Source organism: Sycon ciliatum, chromosome 1 (genome assembly GCF_964019385.1).
Source record: "Sycon ciliatum chromosome 1, ocSycCili1.1, whole genome shotgun sequence".
Taxonomy (NCBI): Eukaryota; Metazoa; Porifera; class Calcarea; order Leucosolenida; family Sycettidae; genus Sycon; species Sycon ciliatum.
In genome coordinates this window covers 61620661-61638766 of record NC_088643.1, presented here as the reverse complement: position 1 = coordinate 61638766, position 18106 = coordinate 61620661, and positions in this window count along the sequence as shown.

Sequence of the window (18106 nt, the reverse complement as noted above, 5' to 3'; positions counted from 1 at the left end):
GCGCTCAACTGTCGCTTGAGTAATACTGACCTTAGCACGCAGCAGACGCCCAGCTTTAGTTCCCAATCCGCAGTGACGTATAGCGGTCACATTATGCTGTGTGTAGGCAGCCAGCCTGTGTGACTTGTGGTCATGGGCAGGGTCAAAATGGTGAGACTCACTCCCCATGTCGACGTCACAGAGCTGGAGACGGATAGGCATGAGGCCCGTCCTGTCTGCATCATTATTGTGTGAATGGATGGGACCTGTGTGTAGTATATTGTGGTCCAGGCCCTGTGCTAAGTATTAGTTCCCATGCTGTAACCGTGCACGCATGCATGCATGCATGCATGCGACTGTGCAAGTGTGGAGAAAAACCGGCGTCAAGGTATGCCCAGGTGCAGGGCTGTTATTACCGCCCGGTTGCCAGTGACATTCCAGTCGACGGGCTAGTTCTCGCAAAGCCAACTTTTAGCAAAGCAGTCAGCCCCATCCATCCTAGTTAAGTTACACTGGTCCTGGTAGTTACTAATACCACAACAGTGAACGAATACTGCATGAGCTAACCCTAGAAACTGGCCGCACGCTATGCTTGTGCACAACCCCTTCTGGTAACCGCTTGGTAGCTCGGGGTGCTTTTACGTGGCTATATTCGTTGCTGGATTCTGCGGTCCCCACACACTGATGCACATACATTGTAAAATGAAAACCCATGCGAGAAAACCCATACATGTATACATACATACATGCATACCACACACACACGCGCGCGCGCGCACACGCACACACACACCATGCACATACACATGCACACACACACACACACACACAGTCAGTACCAAACCAGAAGTCAGTGCATGTTCATGGGTCCGTGTGACGTAGGGTCAGGACTCAGGGCCTGGGACTGGGAGTACTCTCCAGTGGGGATACTGCACGCAACATTGCTACACGTACACGTCTTGGCGCTCCATCCCTCGCACCCAGTCTGGGTATTGGCAATGCAGTGTTGACTGTTGCCCGCATGTAGCAACACGACCGCTGCTAGCCTTGCTACCACTGTCTCCGTCGCTGCTTGCTCCCTGCTAGCACATGGTTGCTACTCTGGCTACTGCCCTGGATGAGAACTGTGTACCTGTGCCAGGTGGAGCTGCGTCACTTGCTTAAATCGACTGGACAGCAGCGCAAGAACTGTTAGTGAGTATTGCAGATGCTCATTCCGACGCACACGCCAACCGGCAGGTAACTTAGTGCAGAATACACGTACACCGGCTAAGCCCCGAGTGTGCCTGTGCACTGGCATACGCACTGCCGAGGCGATGGCGGGAAGAAGTCGACAGCTGCACGCGCCACCTGCTGGCAGCCATTTTTCCCCAGCACGATTCGAGAGCGGCCATGCGGCTTGCTTAGTTCCATCTCCTGCGATGGCCATCGGGTGCACTCCATGGATATGGTGGCACTACCATGATCGCACGGGTTAACGCTCTGCAGCAATCGTTGTAGTGAGCAGTGGCTTCAAGTTACAAGGTGGCATAGAATGCTCCATCAACTAGTGGGAACGCTGCTAATGAATATAGCCCCTGTCTGACTTCACCAAGCTGGTACAAAAAAAAAGAAAGAGGAACCTAACTGCTCTAGAGCAATGGGCCGAAACCACGAACATGGAATGTCTTTCTCTAACTGCTCGTGAGATGGAAGGCACTGCCAGAAATTCGTGTGGCCACTTTAGCCTTCGCCAATGGTGTGGTGCGATTGACCTTGGCAATCTGTAGGGGTCTAGTTGAGTAGGGGTTGACCTGGCGCACAGAATTTCTGATGTACATATCTGTAATGAGCTACATGTACGTCTGCTGAGGGGACAAATGACTACAAACTTAACCATCAGTATTCACGCAGCACCCCTTTGCCGGTAAAGACACAAGCGAGAAAACACCTAGGCCACTGGTGGTAAGCATTGCTAGACTTCGGCCTTTTGTTCTCTCCGGGAAGATAAGCAACTCAAACCTCGGTTGTCTTCAGCCGTACAGGCGTTGGCGTGGACGAGGTTTGGCGTGCATTGCGTGTGACGCATTGCCCAAAAGGCAAGGCTATAGCAAAGAATTTCAAGCAGCGAATAGGTATTTTCCTACATTGTACATTGTAAAATTAATAATAAAATAAAATATGCGACAGATCGCCTACAATATGCATTGCCATCATAAGAAAGGTTAGTTTGATGTTATTGGGCAACCCATGGTTCCGCTGCTGTTCCTCGACTAGAGACCACCCCCCCCCCCCCCCCCCACGCGTGGTATGCCACGTGAATAAAGCCTATCCAAGCTGCTCGATCCTGGACCATCATGGAGAGTTTGTCAAGATGGATTGCTACATTGTACGCCCTGATTTAAAGTCACTGATTGGATATGCCTAGCCTGGACCGTACCGCCCTTATTCCGAGGCGTGGATACAATAACTATTTTGTTGCAGGTGGTGGATGTTGACTCTCTTTGATTGTAGGACTCTTTTCACACGTTTTGTCTAAACTGACTTCTACCATGTACCAGTACCCTGCTGGATCGTGGCCGACACTGTAACAAGAACACGTCAATACAATCATGTTGTTGGTTGACAACATGTAACAAGGTGCAGGACACCGCCGTGTTCGGAAACATTGACCTTTCTACAACCATCCACGGTTTGTAGAGGCCCGGTCTTGCGACCATCTGAACCGCATGGGTGTTAGCCCCGGTTCTGACCCTCTTCTGATGGTCGCAAGACCGGGGCTCTACAAACCGTGGATGGTTGTAGAAAGGTCAATGTTTCCTAACGCGGTGGTCCCCCACCTTGTTACATGCTGTCAAACAACAACACGTTCTCAACTAAACAAGGTTGATCTAACACCATACATGTACATGCACCCAATGCTGTTGACAGCAAGCTGTTTCGACCTTGTAGATAGTACTGAGTATGCTGGGGGACATTTTGTACACTAGTAGTAGTAATAGTCGTGTATGACTGTACCGGCCTCCCAATCCCGGAGACTGTGAGACTGTGGCCTATTCGCGAGGCGACCTACACTGTACATGTATTCCTTTCACGTGACTTCCGTGGTGAAAATGACAAGGCTCTAAAGATGGACATACATTGACGTACATTAGATAAACCTGTACTGCAGAGCACGCGCAGCTGACCCCTGTCCCTGTCCATACCTACCAAACAAAACTCTAGATGTGGAATCTGCTGGAATTTTGTTGATCCAGCAGGAGAGATAGCCGGATAAATCCTACTAAAGGAGAGCATTAGTCATTACCCGATTACTATGTACTGTGTGCCTATTTAAGCCTGAGAAAAGGTCAACAACCACCTTATTTAAACGACCTTATTCACATTATATAAGTACCCCAGTCACGTGCCCTGCTTTCCAGAACACACCACACCGTTGCACACACACACACACACACACACACACACACATACACACACGCACATGCACAGCGTGATACAGAACAAGACCCTCTCCCGAAGTGTCTGTTGCGTAGCGGGGGCCTTGTGCACGATGTGATACGTGCACTTGCTGTCCATGTACATATTCGGAGTCCTTCTCACAACCGCCCCCCGTAGGGTCCGCAGAGCGAGCAAGCAGTTGGAAAATCTACGGCGACCGCAGGTCAATAACGTTTCGGTCGTCCTAGGACCCTGGAACGAGCACCAACTTTGGCGCTTTGTTGCCGTTCAAGCTGGGAACTGTGGTGGGTACATGTGCATGTATGTCGGCTTAGGGTACTACGCTTCAACTATGGATATGCACATGTATGTCGGCTTAGGGTACTACGCTTCAACTATGGATATGCACATGTATGTCGGCTTAGGGTACTACGCTTCAACTATGGATATGCACATGTACGCGTATAGTGTTCCTCTCTGTGTGTGTCCTTGTCGCTGATGACGGTACCATGGCGTCCTGCCGGTCTCCTCATATCATACTACTTGCGACGACAACAATATGCTGCTCAGTGCTGACCGTGCTTCGGATATGTGCACCAAAATTGTGCCGCTGACTGACCGAAAAGAGTCACTTTTCCACACGATACGCCACTCTGTTTGTATCAACTGCACACTCAGGTACGCTCACTCTGCCCCATGTTGTCTTTGTTGATGACTGAGTGAACTTATCGTCGTCACCATCGATGTTTCAACAAAATATCGCCGTAGTATCATCAGCAAAGCTCAAATAAGCCGATGAACATCTTCTTGCGCCTACAGACCTTATTACCACGGTTAGATGATATCTCTAATGTTTCGAGTATTGCGGCGATAACAGTTATACCGGTACGGTACAGTGACCTGCCTGCATGCTGTGCACTGCGGCTGAGTGTAGCCTGCTGCACATTCACATGCATAACACACCCACACACACACACACAAAAGGCAGAAAGGAGGTTGTGTAATGGTGCTCCGCGTTATTGTTTTGAGCCCTCTCCGATGGCAGAGGGAAGTTCTCCTCCTTGCACGCAACACATGTAGTGAAAACTGGGGATGTCACTGTATCATTGGATTCTGCAGTTAACGTTAGCGCTCTGTGCCAGTGGGTGCTTTAGACCGCTTTCTGGGCGATCGATTTGGTCAGTCTCTCTCACGAGACTCTCCACTGAGGAGACCAAAGAAATTGGAAACAGCTACATGAAGCTGTCCTGGCATTGCATATTAAAAGTACAATCATGTACATGCAGCTGTTAACCCCGGTGTTTACGTTAACCCCGGTGTTTACGTTAACCCCGGTGTTTACGTTGGCAAGCGTAACACACAAGGTTTACAATACTTCTATAATAGACTGAATATAGGGTTAAAAGAAGCATACTTCGAAGTGTTATAATTATTGTGCATGAGAGCGTAGGAGGCTACTAATGTAGGCCTGGGCAGAGTTTCCTACTGCACTACATCATGCGCGCGGGCTTCTTTTCAGCACTGCGTCCATGTGCCCCGTCTTCACACGTACGTGGTAAGATCTTCACAGTTAGCGGGTAGGCTGAGAACCTTTACAAGCCACGAAAGGCAGAGAGCTAGGGACCAGTGCGGCGCGCTACTCAGAACCATGTGTTCACCCATGGGTAACGAGGACTCTGATAAGCATGCATGACGGAGATCAGAGAGTGCACAACGCCATGCAAGGACTTGCATGTAGGTCCTTGCGGGCTGCGGCTGTTCCCCGCAAGGCCTGCGCCAAGGTCTTTGAACTCTTAGTTCGAAGGCAGAGGCCAGAAGGCAAAACGCAGCATAATTGAGCCATGTTACACACGTAGCCTCCGCCGGCGGCCGTGGATTGAAGGAAAAAGTATCAGTTGCAAACAGCACATTAGTACATTACAAAAAGTCACACACACACCACGCACGCACACACACACGCGCACGCACACACACTCCACGCACCCACCTTCTGACCTTTTTGACGCCCATCGCCGGAGGCGATGATAGCGATCCTACGGCGGAAGCCATAGCAACTAACTAGTGCTGGGCTTGCACCATTCAACAGCTTGCAAGGGTGAAGAATTGACCGCCACTATTCAGCCTGGTCTACACTACACAGCTGTTAAGTGGCTTTTTCTGGCCAGTGAGTCGCGCACTCGCACACACACACACACACACACACACACACACACACACACACACACACACGCACGCACACACACACACACACAGCCATTGGAAGAAGTCACTTCTAATAGCCATGGTCAGATTCAAGCCTTCACTTCAGGCTGAACGTTCAGCTCTACGTTTGTAGTTTTGAAGTAGCGCTGATCGCTCTACCTCCACGAACTCCAACATTGTACTACAGTACAGACAGTACACAATGGTACAATGCAGAACTGACAAAATTGATTTGAAGTTTTTTTGGTTGGGCCTTTGGGTTTGAAAATCTTTATTTTACACATGCATTTTTCTCCAGTGTATGTTTTATTGCATTTTAAAGCATTGTTTTATTGCATTTTAATGCATTGTTTTATTGCATTTTAATGCATTGTTTTATTGCATTTTAATGCATTGTGTTAATTTTGCCCGTAAAAGAGGCTTGTACATGTACAGTATCTGACTGTCTGTGTAGTCGGTATAATTATTAGAGCTAAAAGCACACATAGTAAAACTAATACCATGATGGACCATGCCAGCTAAGCCTAAACTAAGTGAAAGCTCCCAGGGTCCAGCCAGATACATGTATTAGTGACGTCTGGTTCAGGTGCTCTGTCCGCTGCTCTACTGTACTTGTAGATACTGGCAGGTGCTAAGCCGGCGATGTGGCAATGTTGCAACAGTACTGACTACCAGACTGCAGATAGCGTCTGGTATGCATCGGCCACTTCAGCACCAGATCATGCGACACTAATCAGTAATGTCATGCGAGAGAGAGAGAGAGAGAGAGAGAGAGAGAGAGAGAGAGAGAGAGAGAGAGAGAGAGAGAAGGAGAGAGAGAGAGAGAGAGAGAGAGAGAGAGAGAGAGAGAGAGAGAGAGAGAGAGAGAGAGAGAGAGAGAGAGAGAGAGAGAGAGAGAGAGAGAGAGAGAGAGAGAGAGAGAGAGAGAGAGAGAGAGAGAGAGAGAGAGAGAGAGAGAGAGAGAGAGAGAGAGAGAGAGAGAGAGAGAGAGAGAGAGAGAGAGAGAGAGAGAGAGAGAGAGAGAGAGAGAGAGAGAGAGAGAGAGAGAGAGAGAGAGAGAGAGAAGAGAGAGAGAGAGAGAGAGAGAGAGAAGAGAGAGAGAGAGAGAGAGAGAGAGAGAGAGAGAGAGAGAGAGAGAGAGAGAGAGAGAGAGAGAGAGAGAGAGAGAGAGAGAGAGAGAGAGAGAGAGAGAGAGAGAGAGAGAGAGAGAGAGAGAGAGAGAGAGAGAGAGAGAGAGAGAGAGAGAGAGAGAGAGAGAGAGAGAGAGAGAGAGAGAGAGAGAGAGAGAGAGAGAAGGGAGGGGGGATTTCGTCGAGGCCACCTTTCTACAAGAAACGTTGCTCACAGGCTAAAACTAGTAAGTACTAGTAGCATATACATTTTACATGACATTGTACTGGTAGAGGGGTAGGGGGGGGGAGGGTGCCGGTGCATGTGCATTTACCCAAATATTGGTCTTGGACCAGGTGCCATGGGCAGCAGCAGGTACATAGTGGATTGGTGCCCTGCTGCATGGATGGACAGAGTAAAGAGCGTTTAATGGTGAGTTAACTTTTAGAGTATACCCGTACATGTAACATTGTTAGTAGATAGTTGCACTGACTGGACTGTGCCAGAGTGTGGCGTGGCGTGTCGTGGATTTTGTATTTCAAGGATTACCCAGAGCTCTAGGCCTGTCGAGGAGATCTCCTACTCAGATAAATTTCATGATACGGGAAAGAGTTAAAAAGTACAAAATAAAGACAAGAAACAGACACAGCAACTGCGCAAGTCAAGGTGTCGGTATGCCATCAGTGTAGTGCGCATATCTTCGAAAATGCTGGAAGAGAGAATGTTTTAACTCGGGGAGACAGGCCAGGAGAGACGTGAGAGATGGCGGTAGACAGTTCCATCGCGTGCTGGCTTTGTGAAAACAAAAACAGAGAGGAAAAACAGGTGGAAACGTTCTAGGTGTTCAGGAAGTATATTATTATTATTATTAATTCAACATCTCTATATGTATCTAGAGAAGAAATGTGTCTGCGAAAATGTAAGGACTCGAGGTCACAGATTTTGTTTCATATCTACATGTATCCACTATAACCTGGTAACTTTCTTACTCATCAAAACCACCGGACTACCGGACTACTCTAGCTGTGCAACGACCAGAGTGTAGCTGGTAGGCCCCCGTGTAATATGCCGGCACTTTTTTTTAGCATTTTCGGTACAATCCACGAACCCAGCACTTTGGGCTCGTGTCGTGATAATTATCTTGCAGCATTTTGGGGGAAACGGAGCACTTGGCCGTTGTGTATCAAAATTGAGAGAAGAAAAACGAATTACTTCCCAAACAAGAACGTCACTTCCGCATTCCGTGGGTTAGCTTCTTGTTGAGTAGTTTTGACAGGGAGTCGTAAAATACCGGTATTTTCTGACTCCCTGGTTTTGAGTCTTTTGACGGCGTGTGCTGAGGAATCCTCAGTGAGGATTACAAAAAAGTGAGCATTATCCGAGCATTTTCGGCAAGGTTTGGGAGCATTTTCGGCAAGGTTTACGAGAATGTCCCAAAAGCATTTTCGGCAAAGTTTCGAGCATATTACACCGGGCCCTAGTAGCTGGTGTATGGTCACGCGGCTGCATATTGCATTATTGGTGTTGCTACGCACCCTGTACCGCTCAGCTTTAGTCAAGGTCCAACCTCCAGGCCTTGCGAAGTTGTGAATACGTGTAGCTCGGTGTAGCTTGGTCTGCACCACGTACCACTGTGTACCAACGCCACGAGAAAGAGAAAAGACAACATTATGAGGAACGTGTCAGGAACGTGGAGCAGGCATCTTTCGTTCCAGTGGTGATGGCGGCAAGTGGAGGTATGGGGAAGGCGGCATCGGCATTACTAGTATACGCAAGGATGGCCGCTCTTCTGGCAAGAAAGAAATCCGAGCAGTATTGTCACGCCATGGCCTACATTGTATATTCGATGTAAGTTGTCTTTCTCGCTACTTAGGTCTTGTATTATGCGTCTTCGAGGCTGCAGGAAGCTGTTCGGACGTCCTGTAGTTCTGGAGGCTGGTGCTTCGTCTGCTGCGCTGGCTGTGTCGGAGGCCCAAGTTCCGGTCTGAATAATGAATTCATGGATTTCACTGATACGTTTTTGAGCAGGTTTACTTATTATTGTGCTGTTGCCTCTTGTGTTCTCCGTGTGCGGCTGGTTGGGTTCTTTTCCTTAGCTTTGAGTTCTTTTCATTTGCTTTGAGTTCTTTTTAAGGGGAAGTTAAGGCAAAAATTAAAATTTCACCAGTTGTAGTCTTCGGGGTACTGAGTCGAATGGTCTTGGTCCGAGAAAGCTGAGACGCTCCCTTCCTACTTGAATCCCAATCGAACTCGCGCACTTCCACCGAAACTGGGTGACTGCGCCCTACTAGATGGGGATTTGGATGCAAAATGTCACTAAAAGCGCCATTTCGTTCTTATAAAAGCACGGATGACCGCGATTGGCCCATATGTTGTAGTCTTTTGGACGCTGAGTCGACTGGTTTTGGTCCGAAAAGCTTGCGATGCAGCGTTCCTCCTTTATTCCCAATCGAACATGGTTGAACAAGCGGACACGTGTTCCTGCGTGCACCAGTCAGCTGGTCACCGTGCCTGCAGGGTACAACTTACTAGCCTGTTTGACCTTTTTTGGGTGCAGTCCTGTCACTCGAGTTGAACCTTGGTGTGAAAGTTGTCGCCTGCTGGCGTGGTGACCAGGTGATTTGGGAACCCAGGAGCACGTGACCACTTGTTCAACCATGTTCGATTGGGAATAAAGGAGGAACGCTGCATCGCAGCCTTTTCGGACCAAAACCAGTCGACTCAGCGTCCAAAAGACTACAACATATGGGCCAATCGCGGTCATCCGTGCTTTTATAAGAACGAAATGGCGCTTTTAGTGACATTTTGCATACAAATCCCCATCTAGTAGGGCGCAGTCACCCAGTTTCGGTGGAAGTGCGCGAGTTCGATTGGGATTCAAGTAGGAAGGGAGCGTCTCAGCTTTCTCGGGACCAAGACCATTCGACTCAGCACCCCGAAGACTACAACTGGTGAAATTTTAATTTTTGCCTTAACTTCCCCTTTAAGTTAAACTACCAAGCAAGGCTTCTGTGTATATAGGGTTTTACATGTACGGCGGGCCCTAGACGACGGCTACTTTGGCCAACCGGACAACGAAGAAGTTGTGACCAAAGAGAATGATTTTATTTCTTGCGCATGCGTTTGTAGAATGACGTAATACTCAGTGAGTCAGGTCGCTACAGTACTCCCCCGCCAGTGGTGAGGTCGGGAGGAGCGAAGCACGATAAACAAGAAACAAGAAAGAGAAGAGAAAGGAAGCGCAGCATGTACAAGGCGGAAAGGCAAAAATATAATATTATGATACATACACACACAACAGAGGCGAAAGGCTGTGTTAGCTGTAACTTTTATTCCGATGCGTGAAACTTTAAAAAGTTTCACGCATCGGAGCGATCATCAGACAGCAGCATTCACTATCGAATTCTCTACGAGCAGGCCTAGATATTTGATGCCAGTGTGGAAGTTAGTGTATATGTGCGAAGTGAAGACGTGGCATTGGGACAATGGTATTGAGTTGTTTTGTGAGAGTTAACAGGTGAGAATAGAGGCGATAACAGGGCAGTGTTACCGAGTCATCAAAGGCGATAGCGACAGTAGCGCAAGACCACAGCAGGAGTGAAGAGGGAGAGAGAAAGCACCATGGCGCCAAACCTGGTGCAGGTTGCGCCAAGTTGAAAAACTCATGTAACTGATGATGAGAATCTGGACAGGTAATACTTGTTCTCGTGTCTGCATTTCGACCAACTCCAACTCCGACCTTTTGTTGATGTTCACCGTTTTGTCTGCTTCCAGGATCTCCAGTTTCTCAGCCAGGCATAGGGGACACCGCTTGGTTGCGTTCGAGTAGGCGTGGGCCTTGGTGACGATGGCCCATTTGACAGAGTGCGGAGTGTTCTTCCGCTTGAGCTTCCATATGCACTTGGACAGCTCCGTGCTTTTTTCCATCCTCTCATGCCTCGTCGTGCTCATGTGATTGTTGTATCTCTGTTTAAAGGATGGTTCCGTTAGGCCGAGGTACTCGTGCCGCTGCTCTCTTCCGGTGTGCTGGACAGTTGCCTTGTACATGATGCATCAGCCGGTGTCAGCCGGCGGATGAAGTTGTGGCAAGCAGGTGACCTTGATAGTCTCTTGCAGGAAGGACTCGCCATTCAGAGATCCCTTGCTTCACCCTCTGCACGTAGCTTCAAGCAGTGCAGTTTGCCAGCATCGATGCCAGCTTCATCAAGAACATAGCACTCCGTCTGACTGGTGCTGCTGGTGTGCCCGGCCACGACTCGACTGCCTGGCGACGAATGTGCTGCTCGTTCGGCGGTGCCTCTTCCGATCTGTGTGCAGCCGTTGCCGCAACCACCCGCCGTCTTGCCACGGAGTATGTAGATCCAGATGGTATTTCAGCTCTTGTAGCTGGCCGATTAATACCCTTGGATAAGAACCCTGGGGTGAGGCCCATTGGCATCGGTGAAGTTCTTAGACGCTTTATCGCCAAGGCCATTCTTGCCGTCATCAAGCAAGACATCCGGGAAAGTGCTGGTGCTCTCCAAGTGTGTGCTGGCCAGGAGGCAGGTGCAGAAGCCGCAATCCATGCCATGGCGGACCTCTACCGCAATGATGACTGTCAAGGAATTCTCCTCGTCGATGCGTCTAACGCATTCAATGCACTCAACCGGCAAGTGATGCTACACAACATCCGCATCATATGCCCTGCTGCCTTTGTCGCTGTTACCAACTTCTACCGCAGAGCAGCTAAGTTGTTTGTGCATGGTGAGGTGGTCTTGTCTCTGGAGGGCACTACACAGGGGGATCCTCTGGCCATGCCAATCCATGCCGTCGCCCTCATTCCGCTGTTGGCTGCTCTGGATGCCTCTACCAGTCGTGTTCACCAGATATGGTATGCTGACGATTCTGCAGCAGGTGGTAAATTGCGTGCTGTGCGCCACTGGTGGGACTTACTCACAGATCTTGGCCCCCACTTGGGGTATCACCCGAATGCTGCCAAGACATGGCTAGTGGTTAAGCCATCCAGCTTGCCAGAGGCCCAGGAGATCTTTTCCGGCACAGGCATTAAGATCACTGCAGAGGGTCGGCCATACCTCGGCGCTGCCATCGGCACCGAGGAGTTCCAGCGACGGCATTTCTCAGCTAGACTGGAGGAATGGTGCAGCCAGCTTACAGTGCTCACAGAGTTTGCAAAGACTGATCCCTAGTCTGCCCTCGCCGCGTTTGCACACGGTCTGCGTCATAGGTGGACGTATGCTATGCGAACCACACCTGATGACATTGCTGACTTTGAAGCTCTGGAGTCGGTCATCGCCCAGGAGTTCATCCCAGCTGTTACAGGCGTTGCTCCTCCACATGATCCCCCCCCCCCCCCGCCCCCCCCACTGCGCCATCTCCTGTCGCTGCCCCCTCGCCTTGGAGGTCTTGGTTTGCTGTCCCCCTGTCTATCGCTCCACTCCAGCACGCCACATCAGTAGCAGTCACCAGTGAGCTTCAGGCCAACATCATGCGCCAGTCCCTACTGCTGGCCACTGATGAGAACACCGTGCGCAATGCTAAGCTCCAGGGCCGTGCCAAACTCCGTACCCTGTCTCTGTGCCTGTGGTCCGACACTACTGCCACCATCAGTGCAGACCTCAGCGACCATGAGCAGCGCTCCTTGGAAGCTAGTTGCGACCGCGGTGAGCCGGGTAATCCACCCGGTTGGGCGGCGCTTGCACCCGGTTGAAAAGATAGTACCGGGTCACCTGTGACCCGGTTGGTACTTTACACTTTCGAACTTTGAAAGGACTAACTACATGGCTTGTATGTGTCAGATACTTCTTCTTCTTTCGTAATTTTCTAATTCTTGTCCTCTGTTTTTCTAAATGCGGCTTATCCATTCGCCTTTATATCATTGGGCCTAGTTCCCGTTTATTGTCCGAATTAAAATAAACCAACCAACCAGTTATTAAAGCATGTGACTGGGCTGGTGAGACAGCGCCAGCAGGTACATGTGTACCCGGCTCCAACCCGGTTGAAATGGTTTCGCCAGGTACATGTGTACCCGACTCCGACCCGGTTGAAATGGTTTCGCCAGGTACATGTGTACCCGGCTCCAACCCGGTTGAAATGGTTTCGCCAGGTACACGTGTACCCGGTTGTCCTACAATCCTAGAGCAGACACTGCACCTGCTTGTGTGGTGTGCCTTTCACCACCGACCATGCCATGATATGCAGACGTGGCGGCTTCCCCATCATCCGCCACAACCATGTCCGGGACTACATTGCCGGCCTTCTTGGCAGAGTGTGCAATGCCGTGGAGACGGAGCCTGTTCTTCAACCCCTTGCTGGTGAAGCTCTTCCAAGGGCCGCCAACACTGACCCTCAGGCCAGACTGGACGTCAAGGGGAGGGGCCTCTGGTCCATGCAAGAGGATGCATTTTTTGACATAAGGGTTTTCTATCCCTGCGCGTCCTCTTACATGACTAAGTCCTTCTCTGCGACCTACAGATAAGTACAATGTGGTTACTGCCTGCACGGACAGTGTTCAGTAAGGATCCCAAACCGTTGAAAGTTCCACACCGATCCAATGACAAGGAAGTCAGCACCAGCATCCATAATGACGTGGTATCTCGCTGTGACTTGAAGTATGGCCCTTACTTTGAACCAAATGACTATGTATCATAACAGTGCAATCTTCGTCAAATGCAACTTGTCTCCCGAGCTCCATCGCTCTCAAACCTTGACTGGATTGAAAAGAAAGGCAGCATCTTGTTTGGGGCTGTACATGTACCTTGGTAATTGTATTCAGAACGCAGTTGCGTCGATCCCCAAAATGCGTAGATGTACCTGGGATAAGTAGGATATTGACCCGCGTACTCGGGTGTTACCGTACCCTCATATCATCCCTCCTGCTACGCAGTCGGGATGATATATATATTTTTTTTTTTTTTTTTTTTTTACGAGAAACCACGAACCTCGAGAACAGAATACTGCATGGTAGAGGTGGTTGCAGACGCAACTGTGGTGGTGAAAACTGGAGCATCTCCGCCGACCTGAGGTCTCGGCTTCAGCGACACTTCAGAGCACCAAAAACTGGGGAGGAGTAGGCACAGGGGGAGGGGAGGGGGGGGGTACATTTATATAGAGGAAGGAAAAACGGAAAGATGATACATGTGATAGAGGAAGAAAATAAAAAATAAAAATAAAAAATAAATAAAATAAAAAAAAATAAAAAAGGGGGGAGCCAGGGTGCAAGCAGAGAGGGTGTTCAGGGAGTGTTCAGAGGGCATCTGTGGCTGAACGCCAGTCTCGGCTGCGGAGCGACTTGTAGGCGCCTTCCTTGAATGCCTGCATTCCCTTCTGCGTGGGAAGGTTGCGTAGCAGGGCAGATGGGAGACGATTCCAGTCTTGGATCGTGGCATGGGGGAATGATCGGAGAGCACTATTACGGGCTCCGGCGGGCAGTGTCGGTGCTAGTTGGTGCTGGTGCTGGTTCTTTTGCTGGTGGCGAGTGGAGCGCCGGTGCTGGTTTGCAACTGCCCTCGGTGGTGTCATGGTGGTCAGGATTGGGGGACCGTCGATCCAATGCAGCTTGTACAGGAATGTGAGTGCTGCGACTTGACGCCGAACAGTGAGGCTTGGGAGGTATGACCCTGGGCCGATGAGCTTTAGGGCTCGGTGCTGTACCCGGTCCAGCTGGTTCAGGGTAGACTGGGACGCACCCAACCATGAAAGCGGGCAGTACTCAAGTACTGGGCGGACGAAGCCGCGATACACTGCATACTTGGCCTTGCTGTCGAGAATGGGCAGGGCCTTCCTCATGAAGCCAAGACGTTGGTGACCACGGACTGCAACCTGTCGAATGTGGGAGCGAAAGGAGAGGCTCCGATCAAAGAGCACTCCGAGCAACTTCAGCTCCTCCACTTCCTCTATGGCCACCCCATTGAAAGTGGCTGGAGGAATCGGCCAGGGTTGACGGTGATGCGAAATTGTCAAGACTTGCGACTTTGTCGGCTCGAATGCGATCTTCCAGCTCTGGCCCCATTCAGCTAAGGCATCCACAGCAGTCTGGAGCTGCGCTAGGCCAACTGGGAGAGCGGTCAGGGATGGGATGCACTGATAAAGCGTGGTGTCATCTGCATATATGGCGAGCTGGGTTGTGGCTGGGAGGTGGTCCTCCATGTCATTGACATATAGGAGGAACAGAGTGGGGCCCAGTATGCTCCCTTGCGGCACACCTGAGCTGATTCGGAATTTAGGTGAGGTTTGTCCACTCACAACGGCCTGGATTCGTCTATCCGCCAGGTAGCTGTGGAGCCACTTGAGGAGGTTCCCGGACACTCCGTAAGCCTTTGCCTTGTGAAGGACACCTGCGTGGGAGACTTTATCGAAGGCCCCCGCAATGTCGACGGCAACAATACGTACAGCACCGCCAGCAGCTGCTATCTTGCTCCATTTTCGGGGGGTAACACCCTCGTACTTGGGTACATGTATTATCACATATCAGGTGACCGTTTCCTAGGAATGGGCCAATCACTGCCCTTCCTTGGCGGGTGATATAGGCCGATATCACCCCTGCTGCTCCATATCACCCCTGCTGCTCCATATCACACCCGGCTGCGTACCCAGTACAGTACCCATTGGTACTCACATACTCGAATGCGTACTGTAGCTGAAACTGCATACTAGTATTTAGGATTTCACTGCGTCGCTAGCCCCCAGTACAGGCCCTCCTTCGGCCAGCTGGCTTGGGATTGTGGGAGGGGGTCTATGTGGAGGGGCTAGTGACAACAATGAATTCCTTACATATGCAATTCCATGTATAGTACGCATCCAAGTTGACCTACCATGAAGAATGACAAGGCTGAGGGTAAGCACAAACAGAAACTTACCATTCTTCTTCTAAAGCTTGTCCTTATCGTGTCCTCGTGAGAAAAATGGATAGCTTTGATCTGGGCGTTTGTGAAGGTGACTTGGAAGATCAAGAGCTTTTTGAGGCTGCTGCAAATTATTTCAATTTTTTATCACCCAGCGAACTAGCCGAAGTGTCTGATTTTTCTTTATCATCAACCGCAACTGCAACTTTGTCGAATGGCAAAGTACTGGAGAAGACCACCACGGAAAAACGTGTAACATCCGAGCCAAGTATTGTAGAAGAAACGTCTCAACGATTTGTGCAAGTGTCGGAGGATGAGATCGACAGAATCCGAGAAAGCCGTGTTTCAACCAACACGAAGCGAGCCACCAACGTGTCTCGGATGTTTGGTGTACAGTCTATAAGAAAAAATGTGATCTGAAAACCATCTCAGCTACCAACCTTGCCTCAATCCTAAAGCATGCGTATGTGGAAATCAGGCAGATCAACAAGCTTTCATACTCCGAGAACAGTTTGCTGCAATTCCGCAGTGCTATTCACCGCCAGCTACAAGACCTCAAGCGTAACATAATAATAATAATAATAATAATAATAATAATAATAATAATAATGAGCATCGCTGGCTACAAGCGAGGGTCCCTGGTTCGAGTCCTGGTGGTGGCAGTCAATTTTTTCTTCAGACTTTTCCCGTTTGTCTCTTTCCCTCAAACCAGTTAATATTTTATGACTTGGGGCTCCCCGCGTGCTAGTTTGTACGTGAAGTGTGTGGGTTACAGTGAGGGCTGCGTCCCACCCGCCTGTGTGGATTCACAGGAAGTGTGAGTTACGAAGTCTGAAGAAAATGTTGAACGGCCTCTGCTGGGATGACGACTACACCATAGCTCAGTGGTTAGAGCATCGCTGGCTACAAGCGAGGGTCCCTGGTTCGAGTCCTGGTGGTGGCAGTCAATTTTTTCTTCAGACTTTTCCCGTTTGTCTCTTTCCCTCAAACCAGTTAATATTTTATGACTTGGGGCTCCCCGCGTGCTAGTTTGTACGTGAAGTGTGTGGGTTACAGTGAGGGCTGCGTCCCACCCGCCTGTGTGGATTCACAGGAAGTGTGAGTTACGAAGTCTGAAGAAAATGTTGAACGGCCTCTGCTGGGATGACGACTACACCATAGCTCAGTGGTTAGAGCATCGCTGGCTACAAGCGAGGGTCCCTGGTTCGAGTCCTGGTGGTGGCAGTCAATTTAAAATGTTGAACGGCCTCTGCTGGGATGACGACTACACCATAGCTCAGTGGTTAGAGCATCGCTGGCTACAAGCGAGGGTCCCTGGTTCGAGTCCTGGTGGTGGCAGTCAATTTTTTCTTCAGACTTTTCCCGTTTGTCTCTTTCCCTCAAACCAGTTAATATTTTATGACTTGGGGCTCCCCGCGTGCTAGTTTGTACGTGAAGTGTGTGGGTTACAGTGAGGGCTGCGTCCCACCCGCCTGTGTGGATTCACAGGACGTGTGAGTTACGAAGTCTGAAGAAAATGTTGAACGGCCTCTGCTGGGATGACGACTACACCATAGCTCAGTGGTTAGAGCATCGCTGGCTACAAGCGAGGGTCCCTGGTTCGAGTCCTGGTGGTGGCAGTCAATTTTTTCTTCAGACTTTTCCCGTTTGTCTCTTTCCCTCAAACCAGTTAATATTTTATGACTTGGGGCTCCCCGCGTGCTAGTTTGTACGTGAAGTGTGTGGGTTACAGTGAGGGCTGCGTCCCACCCGCCTGTGTGGATTCACAGGAAGTGTGAGTTACGAAGTCTGAAGAAAATGTTGAACGGCCTCTGCTGGGATGACGACTACACCATAGCTCAGTGGTTAGAGCATCGCTGGCTACAAGCGAGGGTCCCTGGTTCGAGTCCTGGTGGTGGCAGTCAATTTTTTCTTCAGACTTTTCCCGTTTGTCTCTTTCCCTCAAACCAGTTAATAATAATAATAATAATAATAATAATAATGTCTCTTTCCCTCAAACCAGTTAAAATAATAATAATAATAATAATAATAGCAATGAAAAATATCAATTGTGCACTCATAATCATGTATAAACAATTAAAATGAAACAATTCCAGAACGTTTTCGTGTGACCATCATCAGTGGAACATCGTCACATAGTAAGAATCACTAAAACAACCAGTTATATAGCTAGAGTAACATGAAAAGAAGCGTGAGAATGCAGCACAGCTAGCGGTTATGCATAACGCGTGTAGTGTGAACCTTTGCAGTGTATCTGAGAATGGTAGCAGTAGATGAATGTGGCAGCTGTGAGTGCGTGTGAACAAAAACTGGTGAGTGCGTATTATTTAAAAAGTGTGAGTGCTACAACATTTTCTTTTTGCTTGCATAGAACAGGGTCACGTGTGCGAATATATACAGCTTCCAACACCTGCAACTGCTTAAAGAAACGCGCGCGACAAATAACACTAAACCAGGAATCGTCAAACAACTTACGACAATCCGGACTGGACACCAAATGCTTGTAGATGGCAGACTTGCTCTTGTCGATGTCGAACTCCTCTTTTTCTTTAAGC